Source organism: Danio rerio, chromosome 11, assembly GCF_052040795.2.
Source record: "Danio rerio strain M-AB ecotype USA chromosome 11, GRCz13ab, whole genome shotgun sequence".
Classification (NCBI taxonomy): Eukaryota; Metazoa; Chordata; class Actinopteri; order Cypriniformes; family Danionidae; genus Danio; species Danio rerio.
In genome coordinates, this window is record NC_141031.1 from 29686287 (window position 1) to 29696882 (window position 10596).

General features: G+C 36.6%; 1 long non-coding RNA gene across 1 annotated transcript; it reads left to right on the forward strand.

The window, feature by feature from the left end:
• Positions 1–3729: 3729 nt before the first annotated feature.
• Positions 3730–7874, forward strand: LOC141376619 (uncharacterized). The gene is made up of 3 exons (XR_015502677.1): positions 3730–5299; positions 6593–6763; positions 7478–7874. It is a non-coding gene; the product is annotated as an uncharacterized LOC141376619 (long non-coding RNA).
• The last annotated feature ends 2722 nt before the right edge of the window (positions 7875–10596 follow it).

Below are 10596 nucleotides of genomic sequence, written 5' to 3' on the forward strand. Positions count from 1 at the left end.
GGCTATGTGTCCACACGCAGGCTGCGCCGGAGCATCTGGTACGCTGGATGCAGAAGTATAAATCAGCGTTAACACTCTTGTGTTTGGATCCTTGTAACAGACAAGGGAGGTGAGGAAACGTTACCTCATGCAAACTGGTCAAAGGTCCAGACACACACACAGTGAGAGCAAAGATGAGTTCACAACTTTCCTTTCATCTTCATAGCAGTGAAACAGTGGCTTGTGGTTTCTGCTGTAACAGTTGTCTGCTTTTAAAGTAAATTAGTTGGATCAAGTTATTTTCTCACGCTCACCTCCCTCGTCATAGTATTAAATGAAATAATCACAGCTTTTGCGCTTTAAAAATTGTACATTTTCAAATTGTGATTTCGCTTTAAAATTGATGAATTGTGCAGGCCTAGTTCCAAATGGAATTGTGGACTTTCCATTTATTGATTCATTTTAATAAGGCTTGTCAATTGATTTGAATCGATTAATTAATTGGAGATTAGATGCATACTAAATTGGATTAAAGAGTTCAGCCTAAACTGAAAATCTTGTCATAATATACTCACTCTTTACTTGTTTCCAAACCTGTTTGACTTTTTTTGTTGATTATAAAATATGATGAAAAATGGAAACCGTTGACTTTTTAATATTGTTTTTTTTTTTTTACTTTTATGGATGTCAATGATTACTAGTTTTCAGCTTTGCTTCAAATCATCTTTTGTGTTCAACAGAATAAAGAAACTCAAAAGGGTTTTTAACTACTTAAGAATAGGTAAAGAGTGATTAAATTTTAATGTTTGTGTGAACCATCCCTTTAAGAGCTTACCCCCAAAAGTACATTTACACTGTCAAGTCACAAAAAGCTTAGAAAAATAAAAAATTAGCATTAATCAATAGTTTGAGTCAACATAGAATATACTGATCACAAACGTGTGTTTGTGTGTGTGTGTGTGTGTGTGTGTGTGTGTGTGTGTGTGTGTGTGTGTGTGTGTGTGTGTGTGCGCGTGCGTGCGTGCGCGCGCGCGCGCGCGCGCAAACTTTAATATTCCATTGGCTTCAGCTTTATTAGATACAGTTGCTGAATTGGATTCAGGCTTGGAAACATACGATCTGCAATCTCTCTTGAACTCTCCTCTCAGAGGGCTGTTTACCTCTGTGTGAAGCAGTTTAACCTTGTAAATGAACTCTCTGGAGGAACTTTTACTGAAATTATAGTAAGCGAGCTGAGCTCAAGAATGTGTGGAGGACAGTCTTGTATTCTCTGAGTTTGTAAAAGAAGCTAAAGGATTTGTTTAGCCAATGTAAAATGAACATTTGGCTTCGTCCAAAAGCAGAAAAAAGGCAGACTTCACTGGCAGCATGAGGAAGTAAAAATAATCGATCATGCCACAGCCACAATCTGACAACTGAAAGACCTGAATAAATATGACAACTGACAAGTTGTCGTTGGTTGCTAATCTGTGTGTTAATGTGCTTTTTTTTTTTTTTTTGGACCAGTTTCATTACTTATTTTTTGTTTTTGGACCAGTTTCATTACTTTTGACCAATTCCACCAACTATTTATTGAGATACCTTGGTCTGATAGAATTTTAAAGGCAGCATAAGTGTATCCTTTTACTTCCTTTAAAATGAAGTGATCCTTTGCTTTCAATTTAATTATAATTAGGCTCAAACATTGATGTAGCATCTGGACGTTGTGGTTGGTAGATGGTTTGTATGTACATGATCATTTTGACCAATTTTTTTCCCTAGTTTGATGTAATTTTTAAGTATTTAGTAATATATTAGTAGTGAATTGGGGTGGCGCAGTGGGTAGCACTGTCCCCTCACAGCAAAAAGGTCACTGGTTCAAACCCCAGCTGGGTCAGTTGGCATTTCTGTGTGGAGTATGTTCTCCTTGTGTTGGTGTGGGTTTCCTTCGGGTGCTCTGGTTTCTGCCACAAGTCCAAAAACATGCACTATAGGTGAATTAGGTAAGCTAAATTGTCTATAGTGTATGTTCTGGTATTCTAGGTTGGGGGTTAAGCATTGGGCTAACAACCCACCACATAAACTTAGATGTTACGAAACACCAATCTGGTCCGGCTAAATATCAACTTCGATATAAACAGGGAGTAAGTACTGTAAATAAGTATTAGTAGTTTGCTTATTATTACTACAATTTTAGTACTTGTAACTGTTATGCCCCAAATTCTAAAACAAAATTACTCTAGAGACATTGTATTACAATTAAATTCATACATTTAGTCATAAAATTTTTTTAAAAATGTGATAACATAATGACATTTTACAGGGAAGAAAGGAGAAAATGGTCATTGCTCATTAACTTGACTAAAAGAGATTGTTCACACACACAAAAAGTGCTTTAAATTGACTAATTTAACCCAGTACTGGGGAACAACCCAGTACTGGGGAACACCCATCCACACACACACTCATACACTGTCCTTTTTAGTTCATTCAATTCATCTTTATTTTTATAGGGCTCTACAGACTGATTTCACTCAGCCGCTGTTATAAAAGCTAAATGGAGGCTGCTGAAGTTAAGGAAAATGGTACTTGCTAATGTTTTCCTTTCAAAACACACATTTTAGATGCCATTTAACAAACCCAAGTTAACAAACTGATTCTTTCACTATATTTCTCTATCTATCTATCTATCTATCTATCTATCTATCTATCTATCTATCTATCTATCTATCTATCTATCTATCTATCTATCTATCTATCTATCTATCTATCTATCTATCTATCTATCTATCCATCTATCCATTCATCCATCCATCTATATATATATACACACACACATATACATATACACATACACGATTATGGAAACCTCTAGAAGTCCTCTGTGGTTAGCATCATCTCTTCACAGGACGTGGATTGCATCAATGGCGATACGAAATCTCTAGAGGCCTCAGGATGGGTGGGAATAGAAAACAAAGCAATTAGCGAAGTTGCTGTTCATAGTATATTTGAACAAGATATGGTACAGTAAATATCAATGTAAAAATACTTGCTATAAATGAAATTAGCAGTTATATAAACAAACATGTAAAGGTTGGCTCAAACTGTGTTTTTTTTGTTTTAAATATAAAATCCTGAACGATGTCAGACTGCACGAACATGGCTTCCATGTAACACTGTAAGATCTCAGCTGTTGTAAAGTCAGCCTGAATGACAATGAAGACGAGCCAAATATGAAAGAAAACATCCCCAAAATTTGACGTCATCCACCCGTGACACTTTCACTATTCCACATTTCGACATGATTCCTCACAGCAAACGTAAACAATCTGTAGCGGCAATTTTGCACACAGCGTGTCTCAATAATAAAACCAGGAAGAAAAAAACTGTTTGAAAAAAACTGTGGTCATTTATTTGTTGCATGAATTGCGTAATCAAATTCAGAGCTCCGGTGGGTTCTTGGATTGATGCTCATTGCAGCTGCTGAAATTTTCTGACACTGCCAGAACTACATCGGCGAAAAAATCTGATCGCAAGGAGCACTAAGTGGCTGTTAGTGAACATGTCAAACCAACAATCAAAGATCACAGATTTTAGATAGGATTTCAGGAATCTTTTAGGAATTCCCAAATTTTTCTCAGATGACAAAATCATGGCTAAAATCTCACAGAGTGAGCAGGGCTTTAAGCATTAAATTTTAAACCAATTCACTGTTAGCACATGTTTTTGGACTGTGGAAGAAACTGGAACAGAGGAAAACCATGCGAACATGGGGAGACCATGCAAACTCCACACAGAAATGCCAACTGGTCTAGCCAGGACTCGAAATAGCAACCTTCTTTCTGTAAGGCAGCAGTGCTAACCACTGAGCCATCGTGCCTTCAGCTTACTGTACTCTGCAGACAAAACAAAATTCATAAGACCTCCGTTTATCACCAGGAGTTATGAGGATTCATTTTGGTTTGCCTGTATATGTTTTTTGGATTCTCAAAGTATCAGTAGCCATTGACATTGGCATTTTAAGAATCACCATGGACCAATATTCAGCTGAAAGTCTTTCTGATGTCAGAAGAAGAAAAAAAACTGTTACATCTTAGATACCCTGTAAAAAATATGCCTTTAAATATTCACGCCCATTGTATGGGTTCAGAATACTTGAAATACATTACAGTCTTTTATGCTACTTACAGTGCCATTTTTAGAGCTTGCCAGCATAAATCACATTCCACCTTCTTTCTATGAAAACCCCCAATCCTCCAATAACAACCTATTTAGCATCAAGAAGACATGCAGGGTAAAAAATTGTGGTGAAGTGTTAACTCTGTCAAAGGTGCGCAGACGAACCGAGGTGGGAGATCGGCGCTCTCGGCCAATTTAACACCTGACCGCCATCCATTTGCCACATAGAAAGAGATGACACCGTTAAGGAAGGCCACTCTTCTTCCCATGTTACTCTCTGCAGGCTGGATCAGCTCATCCTCTACTATAATGGCTAACACCCATTGAGCTGTGCATATCGTAAAGGCGATTCAATATAGATGGAAATGAGATTAGACTGTTATTAGATCGCACTTTTCCAGGCCGGCTCAGGCAGCGGGTGCCCTCTTACTATTCAAGGCTCTTCTTCTTACAGATTTGTCGGAGGGGAGCAGGTGCATAAGTTATTGTGTGCATTCAATTTCTGCTTTGAGGTAGAAAATGTTTGTGGAGAAATATTTTTGGATATTTCTAAATCAATTTTCAATTGCAGTGTGAAATGCGTGTTCATTAAAGTGCTGTCAGTCATTTTAGGTTATTTATGAGGTTTCATTTTTGCTTTTTACATGATTTAGTGTGAACTGCTCTAAAGATTCCATGTGTTATTTAGTTTATGGTTTGTATGATGGTTTAATTATTTTTTGAAAGCTGAATTTTCAGCAGTCATTTGTTGATCTATAATCATTCAGAAATATTTCTAATATAGAGATTTGGTGAACAAGGGATATTTTACATTATACATCCTTCGAAACTGCCTTAATCCTTTGTGGCATAGATTCAACAAGGTGCTGGAAATATTCCTCAGAGATTTTGGTCCATATTGACATGACTGCATCATTACAGCAGACTTGTTGGCGGCACATCCATGATGTGAATCTTTAGTTCCACCAGATCCCAAAGGTGCTCTGTTGGATTGAGTTTGGTGACTGTAAAGGCCATTTGAGTACACTGCATTCATTGTCATGTTCAAGAAACCAGTCTGAGACGATTCGCACTGTATGACATGGCATGTTCTCCGGCTGGAAGTAGAAGACGAGTACACTGTGGTCACAAAGGGATGGACATGATCAGCATCAATATCCAGGTAGGCTGTTGCACTGACATGGTGCTCAATTGGTAGTAATGTGCCCAAAGTGTGCCAATAAAATATCCCCCACACAGTTACACCACCACTAGCAGCCCGAACCGTTTGATACAGAGCAGGATAGATCCATGCTTTCATGTTGTTGACAACAAGTTCTGACCCTACTATCTGAATGTCGCAACAGAAATCAAGGCTCATCAGACCAGGCAACATTTTTCCAATGTTCGTTTGTCTTATTTTGGTTGAACCTGTGTGAATTGTAGTCTCAGTTTCCTTTTCTTGGTGTGGTACCCGGTGTGGTCTTCTGCTGCTGTAGCCCATCTGCCTTAAGGTGTTGTGCGTTCAGAGATGCTCTTCTGCATCTTCTCTAAATCACCTTCCTTCTCCAGTTTGGTGCTCTGTTTGAACTGCAGCAGATCATCTTGACCATGTTTACATGCCTAAAAGCATTGAGTTGCTGCCATGTGATTTGCTGATTAGAAATTAGTGTTTACGAGCAATTAGACAAGTATACCTAATAGAGAGACAGGAGAGTGTCTATATGTATTTAATATTTAATTTAATTTATAAGAAAAAAGATACTTTTTTAAGTAGTGATTGATATTTCATCGATTTATTAATGAATAGAACGTTTTGTAATGTTTTTATTTACATTTTTCACTTTTTTACCAATTCAGTGCATCCTTTATATAATTTTGAAATAATTTATAAAAGATCAGTTGACTGCAAACTAAATCTTTTTTAAAATTGAGGTGTATTTAAAATAAGTCAACATCTTGGATGTAGTTCAAATATAAACATAGTTATTTTTTTACTTTTAAATATTAGTAATTATATTATAATTACATTATTAGCAATTTTACCAGCTTAATACAAGCATAAAAATGCCTCCAAGATACATTTTAAGTATTTTTTTAGCATTATGTATTTATTTATTTAAATGTATCAAAACAGTTATTTTAGTTTCATTAGCTAACATTTTGTTATATGAATATACAGCCATTATTACTTTATTTATGTCTGTTGATGTGTCAGTTTAGAAAGTGGCATACTTCTATTACTAAAATTGATCATTTATTCTTAATTATACTATATTAACACCATCTCCAAAACCTTCAAGCTCTTGCCAAATATTTCATCTGCAGTTAAGATTTATGTGTTATCGTTAACTAAATTATCTATATTATAATGAAATATTGCATTGACAGCAGTCTCTTTAGTTTATGCTTAGCCCTCCTGCCCGTGGACTGACATCTGTGTTTATGAGGTGTGATCTTGGGCTGGTCGTTGCAGATTGATGTCAATGGGATTGGAGCAGCTGGGCTTCTAAACCGGGCTCAATGCCAGCTCTCAAAAGACAGTCCATCACCCTTGAGAAGCGGCACCTGGATGAGACCTGAAGATTCAGTCTGAGAGCTATTATTACACTCCTGGCAGAAGGACTTCCCTGATGGACAACACTGGGTATGTTTACATGCACGTCGGTAATCAAAATATAATTGAATTTACTTGCTGAATAAGTAAATGTTATGATTTAAGTGTTTACATTAACTGCTTTTAGAATAGTCCTGTTATATTAGATTATACCTGTCATATTACATACACACATATTTGTGGCACATCCATTACGTCCCCAGTTGGTCTGTGTTATAATATACCATGCACAGTTATGGGTGTTTCGCTTTTAATTTTACAAAGAGCAGATCATTTTTTTTTGTCATGCTATGCACACTGAGATGACAGCAGAAACAAAATCTATTTCAGGACTGATTGATCATATCAGTGAGGCTTAAAAAAGAACAGTGGAATAAAAAGTAACATTTGTATTTGGATCATTCTTGAGTCTAGCAAATGAAATTTCTCAAAATATTAAGAAAATATAAAAAATAATAGGTGCAAAGTCCTTACCCCAGGAGGAGGAGTTCAAGTATCTTGGGGTTTTGTTCACGAGTGAGGGAAGGGGAATGTGAGATTGACAGGTGGATTGTTGCAGCGGCAGCAGTATTGCAGACGATGTATCGATCCATTTGTGGTAAAGAAGGAGCTGAACTGAAAGGCAAAGCTTTCGATTTACTGCTCCATCTATGTTCCTACTCTCACCTATGGTCATGAGTTTTGGGTCATGAGCAAAAGGACAAGATCTCAGATACAAGCAGCTGAAATAACTTTCCTTCGCAGGGTGGCAGGTCACACCCTTATAGATAGGGTGAGGAGCTCTGAGTAGGGCCACTCCTCCTCCACATTGAGAGAAGTCAGCTGAGGTGGCTCAGTCATCTGTATCAGATACCTCCAGGACGCCTACCTAGGTAGGTGTTCCAGGCATGTCCCACTGGGAGGTGGCCTCGGGGAAGACCCAGGATACACTGGAGGGACTATGTCTCTTGGCTGGCCTGGGAACGCCTCTGGATCCCCCCCAGAAGAGCTGGAGGAAGTGTCTGGGGAGAGGTAAGTCTGCGGTTCTCTCCTTAGACTGCTGCCCCAGCAACCTGGTCCCCGGAAAAGCGGATAAAAAAAAAAGAATGATTAAATGAATGAATGAATGAATGAATGAATGAATGAAAATAAAGACACTGTCAACAAATACTGTCAAGATGCCATGTGTAATCAAAGTCTTTAGGTCTGAGGCCAATTTCATAACATTAACTTGCATTTTAAGAGAAAATTTTCAATATTATCCAACAATACAAGATGATTAAGTAAATATTTCAGTGCAGTACATATGAAGCAGGAGTTCAAATTAAACCGTTAAATGCTGAATAACACAATATTAAGGCATTTACATGAGTTGCTTTTAGAATATTACTTATAATACTTATGTTCCCAATATACATTATGTTAATTGACAATTGATAATTGATAACATTATATCCCCACACAACGACATCCAACATTCCCTTCAAAAACTCACATTTTAGTCATTTTTGTAATTTTCTCTCATAAATAAAGGTATGTGAGCTGTCACTGGGGTGGTACCTTTTCAAAAGGTACACATTTGTACTTGAAGGGTCCATAGTGGTACCTCATTGGTACCGTGAGGTATTGATATGGACCTTTTAGGTATAAACTTGTACCTTTTCAAAAGGTACCACCCCAGTGACAGCTCACATACCTTTTTTTCTGAGAGTGTACCATATATAGTTTTGGGTGTTTCACTTTTAATCTTTTACAAAAAATGTCAGATAAGGGGGGATGCAATTATAATAATTATCACCATTGACTTCTGGCTTATTACTTATTATCAATTATTAAGATAGAAACAGTTTATTATAGTACTTATAAAGTATATTAACTACAAGCTGACTAACTATTATTTAGCATCTAAATATAATGTACATTAAAACTAAGTAATTTCTTGATTGTGGTCAAGCCCTTGCCATGTGCTTGATTATACTGTCGCAAGGTACCAGTATAGTTTAGCTGATTTAAGCTAATCCAAAAAAAGTTTATATGGTAAATTCTTAATCTGAGTAGTCTTAATCATGTCTTTATTATAATATTGTCTAAGTGACAATTCATGACAAACTTGTCATTTCAGTTTTTGTTGAAGTTTCTTGTGTTTTAGCTTCTCCACACGCTCATAAGGTATCCTATAGTGTTTTGGTAATGTTGCTGGAATATAGCATTGGTTCCTTGATACATCATTTTGACTTGTTTGACATGTGAAATGGCAGCAGAGAAAGATCTAGTAAACCAGAATGCCTTTAAATGACTAATGGATGTAACCTTCCAAGAGCTGATTTGTTTTGAAGGTGTTGTAATTCTGACATTAGGTCTGTTGTTGATATAAAGGTTGCTTCAGGCCAGTTGAAAGATCCTGTTCTTGTTCGCACCCTGCTCCTTTTACAGTTGTTTTGAGGAAGCTACTTTGGAATTAGCCCAAATCACGCTGCAAGCTAAAACAGATCAAGTACAGTAGAGATAAAAAGAAGTCAGTCAAATATAACTATAATCAACCCTGATATGTACTGGAAGTATACTTTTTTAAAATGTACTGTATGTGCATAGTTGTACACACCTTTTAATGTGTTCTCTGTTAGAATGTTCTAGGTTTGTGCAATCAAAACATCCACTGATGTCTATGGTTTGACAAACTATGTAATGTAAAACAATTGAACATGTATGTATAATTTTGAAAAAAAAAAAAAGAGAGAGAGATAAGGGCAGAAATTTGCATTGCACACTGTACCCCAAAAGTTTTTGTATGAAAGGAAATAACCTGCAAGTGTGACTTGAAAACAACATTAATACTGTTTATTTGACTGTGAACAATGTTGTACTTTGTTAGTCATTGGCTGCTAATATGATTTTGCTATTTAGAGATTGCAAAAGAATACTTTTATGAAATTATATTATTAAGGAGAAAGTCTAAATGTGCGAATATAAAACCAACTTCACCTCTATGTGTAAGATCACATACCTGCTGTACAGGTGCAGTTCGCTGTCAGAATGCAGTTGTATTGCTTGATGACTAATTACAAAGGCCTTGTACAGTTCCGTCTTCTTTCCTTGCCTTTGGCTAGGCAAAACCTCGGTTTTTAGCACAATAGTGTTGAATCTGCTAATCATGGAACATTATTTCTTGAATGTAACCACACAGAACAACATTGTTGAGATCCAAAGACTTGTAGGCCTTTAACTTCTCACTTGGAGCTTGGAGCTTCAGTGAGAATGTATATTTCGGGCTGGATGCTTGGTCATTTCGTCTTATCCAATATTCATTGGGGGGTGCTATCGCAAATGGACCTGTCAGATGAACGCCGCTCACTTAACGTTAATTTTGCAGAATCACTGTGCTTATCACTGGGTGTCAAGCTGTTGTAACACGCTGAAAGCCTTATGTAAATAATATATAATATGTAATCAATATATCTTATTTCGGTCCCACTTTGTATTAATTGTCCTTTACTACTATGTACTTACATCAAAAAATAAATAAATACAATGTACTTACTGTGTTTATAATGTATTTGAGAACACGTGGTGCTTTTCAGTTGGGATAGAGGTTGGTTTATGAACAGGTTTGGTGGTATGGGTAGGTTTAAGGGGGGGGGGGGGGGGGGTAAGTTGTAGGGGATGGTCAACAGTGTATTTACAAATGTAATTACAAAAATTAAATACAGATGTAATTACATACATGTATTTAATCAAGCATAAGTACACAGTAAATACATGTATTTACACAATAAGTACATTGTACCAAACTATTAACTCCTGTGTAAGTAAATATTTAGGCCACTTAATATTAAGTGGGAGCCTTATTTCTAAGACAAAAACAAACTACCGCATGGGATGTCATT